The sequence below is a fragment of the Charadrius vociferus genome, unplaced genomic scaffold (genome assembly GCF_000708025.1).
Source record: "Charadrius vociferus isolate BGI_N301 unplaced genomic scaffold, ASM70802v2 scaffold245, whole genome shotgun sequence".
Lineage (NCBI taxonomy): Eukaryota > Metazoa > Chordata > Aves > Charadriiformes > Charadriidae > Charadrius > Charadrius vociferus.
Window position 1 is genome coordinate 515,260 of NW_009648533.1, and position 7,290 is coordinate 522,549.

Consider the following 7,290-nt stretch of genomic DNA (forward strand, 5'->3'; position numbering starts at 1 on the left):
TGGCGTGTACGAAGAAAAAGAGAAAATGCATATAAAAGGATTGATTTGGCCATGAATGTAGGTTTTACTACCTTTTCATAGGGAGTAAAAAGTCAGCAGTTTCCCTTCTTCCACAGGGACAAACTGAGGTGTCAGAGGTCTGTGTAGAAGATGCTCGCTGTGTGCAGGGACAGATTTCCTGACACTGCCCCAGCCGTGGCAGGCAGCTGCAGTTGTCCCTATGCATTCCCCACATTATTGCAGGAGTCCAAATCAACGTAAGTCCTCACTTCTTTCCTCATCCTACAACTGCTGCAGATGCTCTGCATTGAAAGGGTGACTACATTTTTACCTTTTGGCGAGGCAAGGCTCAAACAAACTGTCATAAAATCCCTGTATGCAGCAAGGCCCAGTCTAATACCTCATGGTTTTGCTGTGTCCCTTCAGACATAACTCCCTTTTTTGCTGTCTCGGAGTTTCTGAATAACCTCAAAGTCTACAGGAGGGGAATTTCTACTCTGCACATTCCTTCCACTGCAAGTAGTATCTCCAAGCGATGCGGGGAAAGCTCCCTCCCTGTCCCTACTGCTGCATAAATCTTCACTCTCCAAGCAAAAACCAACAACAAAACTAGTGGTCCACTTACATAGAGCCTGCGTCCTCCTGGGTGTTCTTTGCTCCACATCTTGCTCTTCGCAACATTCCTCCTTTCTATGCTATGCATTCTGCGTTGAATACTGGTGTCCCTTGTACAACATAGAAGAAAGGCAGTATGTTACCTAATGAACTCCAGTGCAACACCCTGGTTGACTCTTAGCAAAGGTACTGTAAGTAGTAGTTTAGGGAGGGTGGCCATGGTGAACACAGCATGCAAATGGACTAGCCAAAATATTTCTTGATGCAGGAGTGGGCTTGTTGATAAAGGTCTCCATTTGAGCTTGCTCCCACCAAGGGAGGCAGTTTTGGAGCCTACCAGTGTACTTGGAGGCTGGGAGTGCACAAGTGTGAGGACGTGGCTGAATGCAAACAGAACCAGGACCCCGGTAGGATTTCAGGCTTCAGTCACAGCAAGGAGAGATTTGCTGTTGGATGTGGTTGTGGTATTTCAGACCAAAATCTCAGACATGGGAGTTAGAAGGGAACATCTGTAACAACTATCATTGGTATGTTGGAGCAACAAGTGCTTGAATCAGTGATTTGAGACCACGAAAGACTTGAGTAATGCAAACAAAGAAAATATTACTCCCCAGTGCCAGATAAACATCTGCACAGCAGACACCACATCAGCTTCTAGGTGTGAAGGTATTTGCGTACAAGCAACAAGGAGCTTAAAGTACCCATAATCTATTTTGCTAGAGGAAAAAAAAAGCGTTTTCTTTGCTTCTTTTTAGAGAAGTGCACGTATGATTAGCATATAGGTGTCTCATGTATAATGGAGACGGCTGGCCTTTCATTGCATTTATTACATCTATCAAAAGGCGATGTTACAGCCCATGCACACGCTACAATGGTGCTTGCCTGCAGACAAGCTCCTGCCCTCATTCCCAAGGGACATGACTGCAAAGTCCTGCCTTCTGAGAAGGGACACTGTTAGCAATGCTAAGGGATCAGAAGATCTATACAAGGGCCACGTCTGGAGGTCAGAGGAACTCTAGTTTTCATTGTTTAACAGTAGTAAGATTTTTTAGCGCAGATAATAGCCATGAAAGTAGAACAATCTAAATGTCGGCACATTGCCAGGGACAATGTACTGGCAGCGTATCCCATGCGTGATGGAAATCAATGTGGGGACAGATCCCTGACACTTAACTTCTGTCTGCAGAGGACAGATAAGGTAAAGTAATGATGCTGAAAGTAGCTTCCTGAAGGAAAGTGGTACTCCGCTATTGTTTGCTTACACACTGCACCTGAAACAGCAAGGGACAGGCTCTGCTCATCATTCCAGCATCATCTAGTCAGCCCTTAGCTCAAAAAACAAGTTTCCTACTCGAGGTCTTGAAACACTCACTATCAAACTCAGTGGTCTCTTCTGCCTCTTTTCCTTGACATACAGAGCCACGATATGAGGATTTTGTAGCAAACATGCTCCTCTCCTGTTTCACTGATGCAGAGGCTTGCCACTACTCTCAACAAGTAAAATATGACTGGGTTTAGGCCAAGAGAACAGTCTGTTGGGAACTGGGAAGAACAAGAGTGAAGTAGAGAAGAGTACAAGCACAGCTGAAGCTAGGATATGTGTCAATCGACCTCATCCCTTCCAGGAGACAAAGTATGGTCTCAGAGGAAGAGCCCAAGAAGTTCTGCTCACCCATGCCTTTGCCTAAGACAGGAAGACATACATGTCTACATGAGAAGACAAAGGCCACAATCAGGAGCTCAGGAGTTTCAGAAAGCACCTAAGCTGTTTCTGTCCACCAGCTTTTAAATGAAGAGTCATGGTTCTACCTAAAATCAGCCCAAAGGTGTGAGGTCACTCCTATTAGGAAGAAGATGCTTAGCAAAAATGACTGGACTGCAGCAGAGAAACAGATTATGCAAGCATGCTGGGGCCCATGAGTGTGCATTCACAATGAAGGAAGAGGTGATATTCCCAATCCTGTTGACGCAGGCAACGCAAAACCAGCCCTTCCTCTGCCGGACCTCTAGGCTATACATTTTTGATACCTTCCACCTCCTTCTTGCCCCTGCTGCTGCTACGGGTAATCATCGAGGGCTCCTCTATGTGTTGCCATGTTTATGAGACAGAAATCACTACAAATCAGGTTACCTTGCTCCAATCAGTAAGAAAAATTTACTGAGAGTCACACTGGATGGGAGTTGCTTTAGAGAGAAAAATCTGTTGATTTGGAAAGGAAGGACAATTGCATAACTGATAAGGAGCCAGTGCAGCTCCCATGACCACCACTTACCCAGCAGGCAGCTAAGTACCAGGGACTGCAGCAACAAAACTGCAAACCAAGCCAATGTGCTGTGTGATGGGAGCAAATGGGGAAGGAAATAGGTCTTAAAACCCAGCTGATACTTTTTGCTAAAGGACGTAGTTTTATTATGTCCACGTTTTAAAGATCTCTCCAGCACTGAATGGCACTGTTGTATTCCACCAGATAGCCAACTAATTTTGCCATTTCTGTCTCAGAACATTCACCTGTTACTTCCATCCACTTTGGCACAAAGTCATCATGAGCATGATAGAAAACATTTATCTGGACCACCAGTGCTCAGGCAATGGGCACCTCCCCCAGAGGTCTCCTCCTTGCCATATCGGAAAATCGGAGCTTGAAACAGGGAAGGAAAGGCGTTGAGAAAGAGGGAGAAAAACACACTGTGTCCCAAAACTGCAAACTCCTCACCTGATTTGTTTCCGCTGCAGCCAGGAGCAGTGGAAAGCCATGCTTCAGGCAGTGCTTGATAAGAGGAAAACTATTTCATTGGGATCTCATCATCAGGTAACACACAGAGAATGAAATCACCCAAAGAGGTGGGCTGCAATAAGAGTCTCCAGTGAGCAGTCTGAAGCAGGGTCTGCAGCTCAGTCAGGAGAGACTCCAGGGCTGACACCCCAGAGAGACCACAGGGCTGCTCAATCCTGATAATCCTGCTGATCCAGGCCCCTGCCTGACCAACCCAGCATATAGGTGAACCTTTGCTGCTATCCCAACTACATACAAAAGACCCCTTCAGTACCTTCACTATGCACAAAAGACTTTCTTACGTGACTGCTTCTGTAGGAACAGCTTCTGTTGCCTATTTACTTGCATATGTCCAGTGTCACATTAGGTCACATCTGCACTATGTGTGCATAGAAGCACAGCCCTAATACCAGCCTACACCATAACTATAACCAAAGAGCACACTTGGTGGTAAAGCCTTAAAACAAAACAGAAGTCCTCCCCACATCCCCCTCCCCCCCAGGACGGGGACGGGGAGACCACACTCTTGCACGGGGTGGAGAGAAAGGGACATGACTAGAAAAATCTGTTTCCCAGAATAACACATCAAAAGTCTGTTCTGATCTGGCCTTGTTCCGAAAGCCATTAGAATCTGACAATCATTGTCATTAGCATCCCTCAGCCCCCCCCCATCAGTGGTCAAGTACCCGTTAAAGATAGATTACTGGTGGGTTAAAACTCACGGCTTTGGAGTTGTAGCAAGACACCTTGTCCACAGCTGCTGCACCCCAGAGAAAAAGGAATTAAGTGCCTTTATTACTCTGAATGAATCAATAATCAGCTACAAGCATTACAGAAAATTACAAGCAACCAGAGACCAAGGCAGAACAAACAAATGGAATAATGATCCTTTAATAGCATCATTATGAGGTGGTACAATACATAATGGGCACAGTTACGCTAGGTGTCTAAGACAGTCCTCCCAGTGAGCTCTAACACGTCAGAAGGCGGCTATCGACTCACAAGTGCACGCAGTTAGCATCTCATGAGCTCATCCAACGGTCTTTTGACATTACAGCAGAAAGTGAGTTTGGGGAAAGGCTGTCACTTCATTACAGAGTAGTCTTCCATGAAAAAGAAAAGGAAATGGCGTCAGGCTCTTCACATACTAGATCTTTGAATCTTGATTCTTCTTATTCTGCAATCTACTTTAAAAAAAAGGAGGGGGGAGAAACGTCATAGCTCAAAATTTGTCTCATACTTCACAGAACTAGCCAAACATTCATGACCTTGGAAAAAAATCTATTTAGCTTCACTGAGTTGCTTATTGTTGTTTAGCATCAGAATTACACCATGAGGAATCTGTAAAAAGAAACCTGCATATGCAAAACACTTCACATGTACACAAATGTCATGCCAATTGCTAATTAGTGTAAAAAAAAAAAAAGAAAGAAGAGACTGCTAGAAAAATTAACAACACCGAAATAAGAAACATGGTACAGAAATCAACACATATTGCAAAGTCTCAAAAGCTGAGATGGTTGAGGCTATAAGCTGGTGTACGGTCTTCTGAGAAATGTCTCTGAATAAAGAGCAATATGTACAAGAAATTTGAGATACGTTTTTTCTAAGAGAACATGTGACTGCTTCTACGGGAGTCGGTAGCCTACACTGTATCTTCAGCAAGTTTGTCACCATGGCAACCTGAAATTTTTCTGTAAGACAATTTTGTTAGTAATATTTTAGGGATAGATTTGTGCCAAAAAGGAGTGTTCACACATGTGGTAGTGATAGATACAGTGACCTTCTGAAAGCGGCTTGTCTAGGAGTGCCTGCGTCCTGCCCAGCCCTGGAGATGAGGGACATGGGCCAAAGAACCAGGACTAGCTGCTACACTCATCACTGGGGACCAAGTGACAAGAGGAGAAACAGGAACAAGTGGGAACATGGGAAATTCCAGCTCAGTTTAAGGAAAAATCTTCCACAAGAGTGCTCCAATGCTGAACCTAGACCCCAGTGAAGATAAGGGATCTGTATCCTGGGATATTCAAACCTCAGCTACACAGCCTCATGAACCTGGCCCTGCTTTGAGCTGGGGCTGGGCTTCCAGAGGTCCCTCCCAACGTGCATAATTCTTTGACAAGCTCATTTCTAGTGCTTGCAAAATGTAACATTGAGCGGTAGGCTGAAAGACAGCCAAGAACCCTTTCTGTTCCTCCAGTGAAGTCCTATTGGTTTTGTCCAAGAATTAGATGAAGGGGCTTGCAATCAGGCCTTAAACACAGGAGTGAAGTCTAAGGAATCATCCAAGCTCTGCATCCTCCAGAAGCAGGAACAATTTCCTCGGTGCAGCAGTGGGTCTAATCCTTCAAAACAGATCCAGAAAAGGTAGACAAAGGGCAAGGCAAAAGTCGCTGCCAGTCAGAATAGCAACAAGAGATTGTCACAGCGATTCTCCTCTCTGCTGCAACACTTCCGCTTCATCCCTGCACCACACTCTGACCTGAGCATAAGGAAAGGTCCTGCCTGTGTCTGTTTGAATTTCAGTCCTTCAACTCTGAACAGATGAAAGCATGCTGTCTTCTCTGCTACAGCATATCACAGATGCCAGGTGACACCAAGGACTTAGCTATCACAGACTGACTCCAAGGCAGGAGGAATATAAAGGTAGCTTGTCATTTACTGCACGTTGCCTAAGCGATAAATTGCTCTAGCTCTCGCTCTCAAAGCTAATCCGATATGGAGCTCATGCACTATGCAACAGATCCCATTCTGCAGGGATTTTCCTTCCCTCTGATGCTTCGCTTTTTTCCCCAGAAAGCAATAAGCTGCTTTCTGAGAACTGTAGAAAGTGGGGTGGGTGAATGAAGAGGAAAAAACAAAGAGAATATATGAAGGCATGAGAATACAAAACTGGAACTAAAACCAAGCAGCTTCTTAATGAGGACACTAGGGATAAAAGCACTTCTATCCATGACCCAGGAGGGTTATGTACCCTGTTCCATTATTCTTTTCATAGAAGACAGACAAGCAAGCATCTATTTCACTCTGAAGGTTGAATCCTGGATTTCTTGGGTATGAGAATCACAGCATGGTATGAGTTGGAAGGGACCTTAAAGATCATCTAGTTCCAACCCCTCTGCCATGGGCAGGAACACCTCCCACTAGACCAGGTTGCTCAAAGCCCCATCCAACCTGGCCTTGAACACTACCAGGCATGAGGCATCCACAACTTCCCTGGGCAACCTGCTCCAGTGTCTCACCACACTCAAGAGTAAAGAATTTCTTCCTAATAGCTAATCTACATCTACCTGCTTTCAGTTTAAGACCATTACCCCTCATCCTATCAATACACTCCCTGATAAATTGTCCCTCCCCATCTTTCCTGTAGGCCCCCTTTAATTACCGGAAGGCAGCTATAACGTCTCCCTGGACCCTTCTCTTCTCCAGGCTGAACAACCCCACCTCCCTCAGCCTGTCTTCATAGGAGAGGTGTTCCAGCCCTCTTATCATATTCATGGCCCTCATGTGGGACCTGCTCCAACATGTCCATGTCATTCTTATGTTGGGGCAGTGGCAGAGGTTGGGTCTCACCAGAATGGAATAGACAGGCGAAATCACTTCCCTCAACCTGCTTGCCACACTTCTTTTAATACAGCCCAGGATGCAGACCACACACTGCTGGCTTATGTTGGGCTTCTCATCAACCGACATCCCCAAGTTCTTCTCCTCAGGGCTGATCTCAATACATTCTCCGCCCAGCATGTATTTGAACTTGGGATTGTCCCGACCCAGGTGTAGGACCTTGCACATGGCCTCACTGAACTTCATGACGTTCACACGGGCCCACCTCTCCAGTCTGTCAAGGTCCCTCTAAATGGCATCCCTTCACTCCAACGTGTCAACCGCACCACACAGCTTG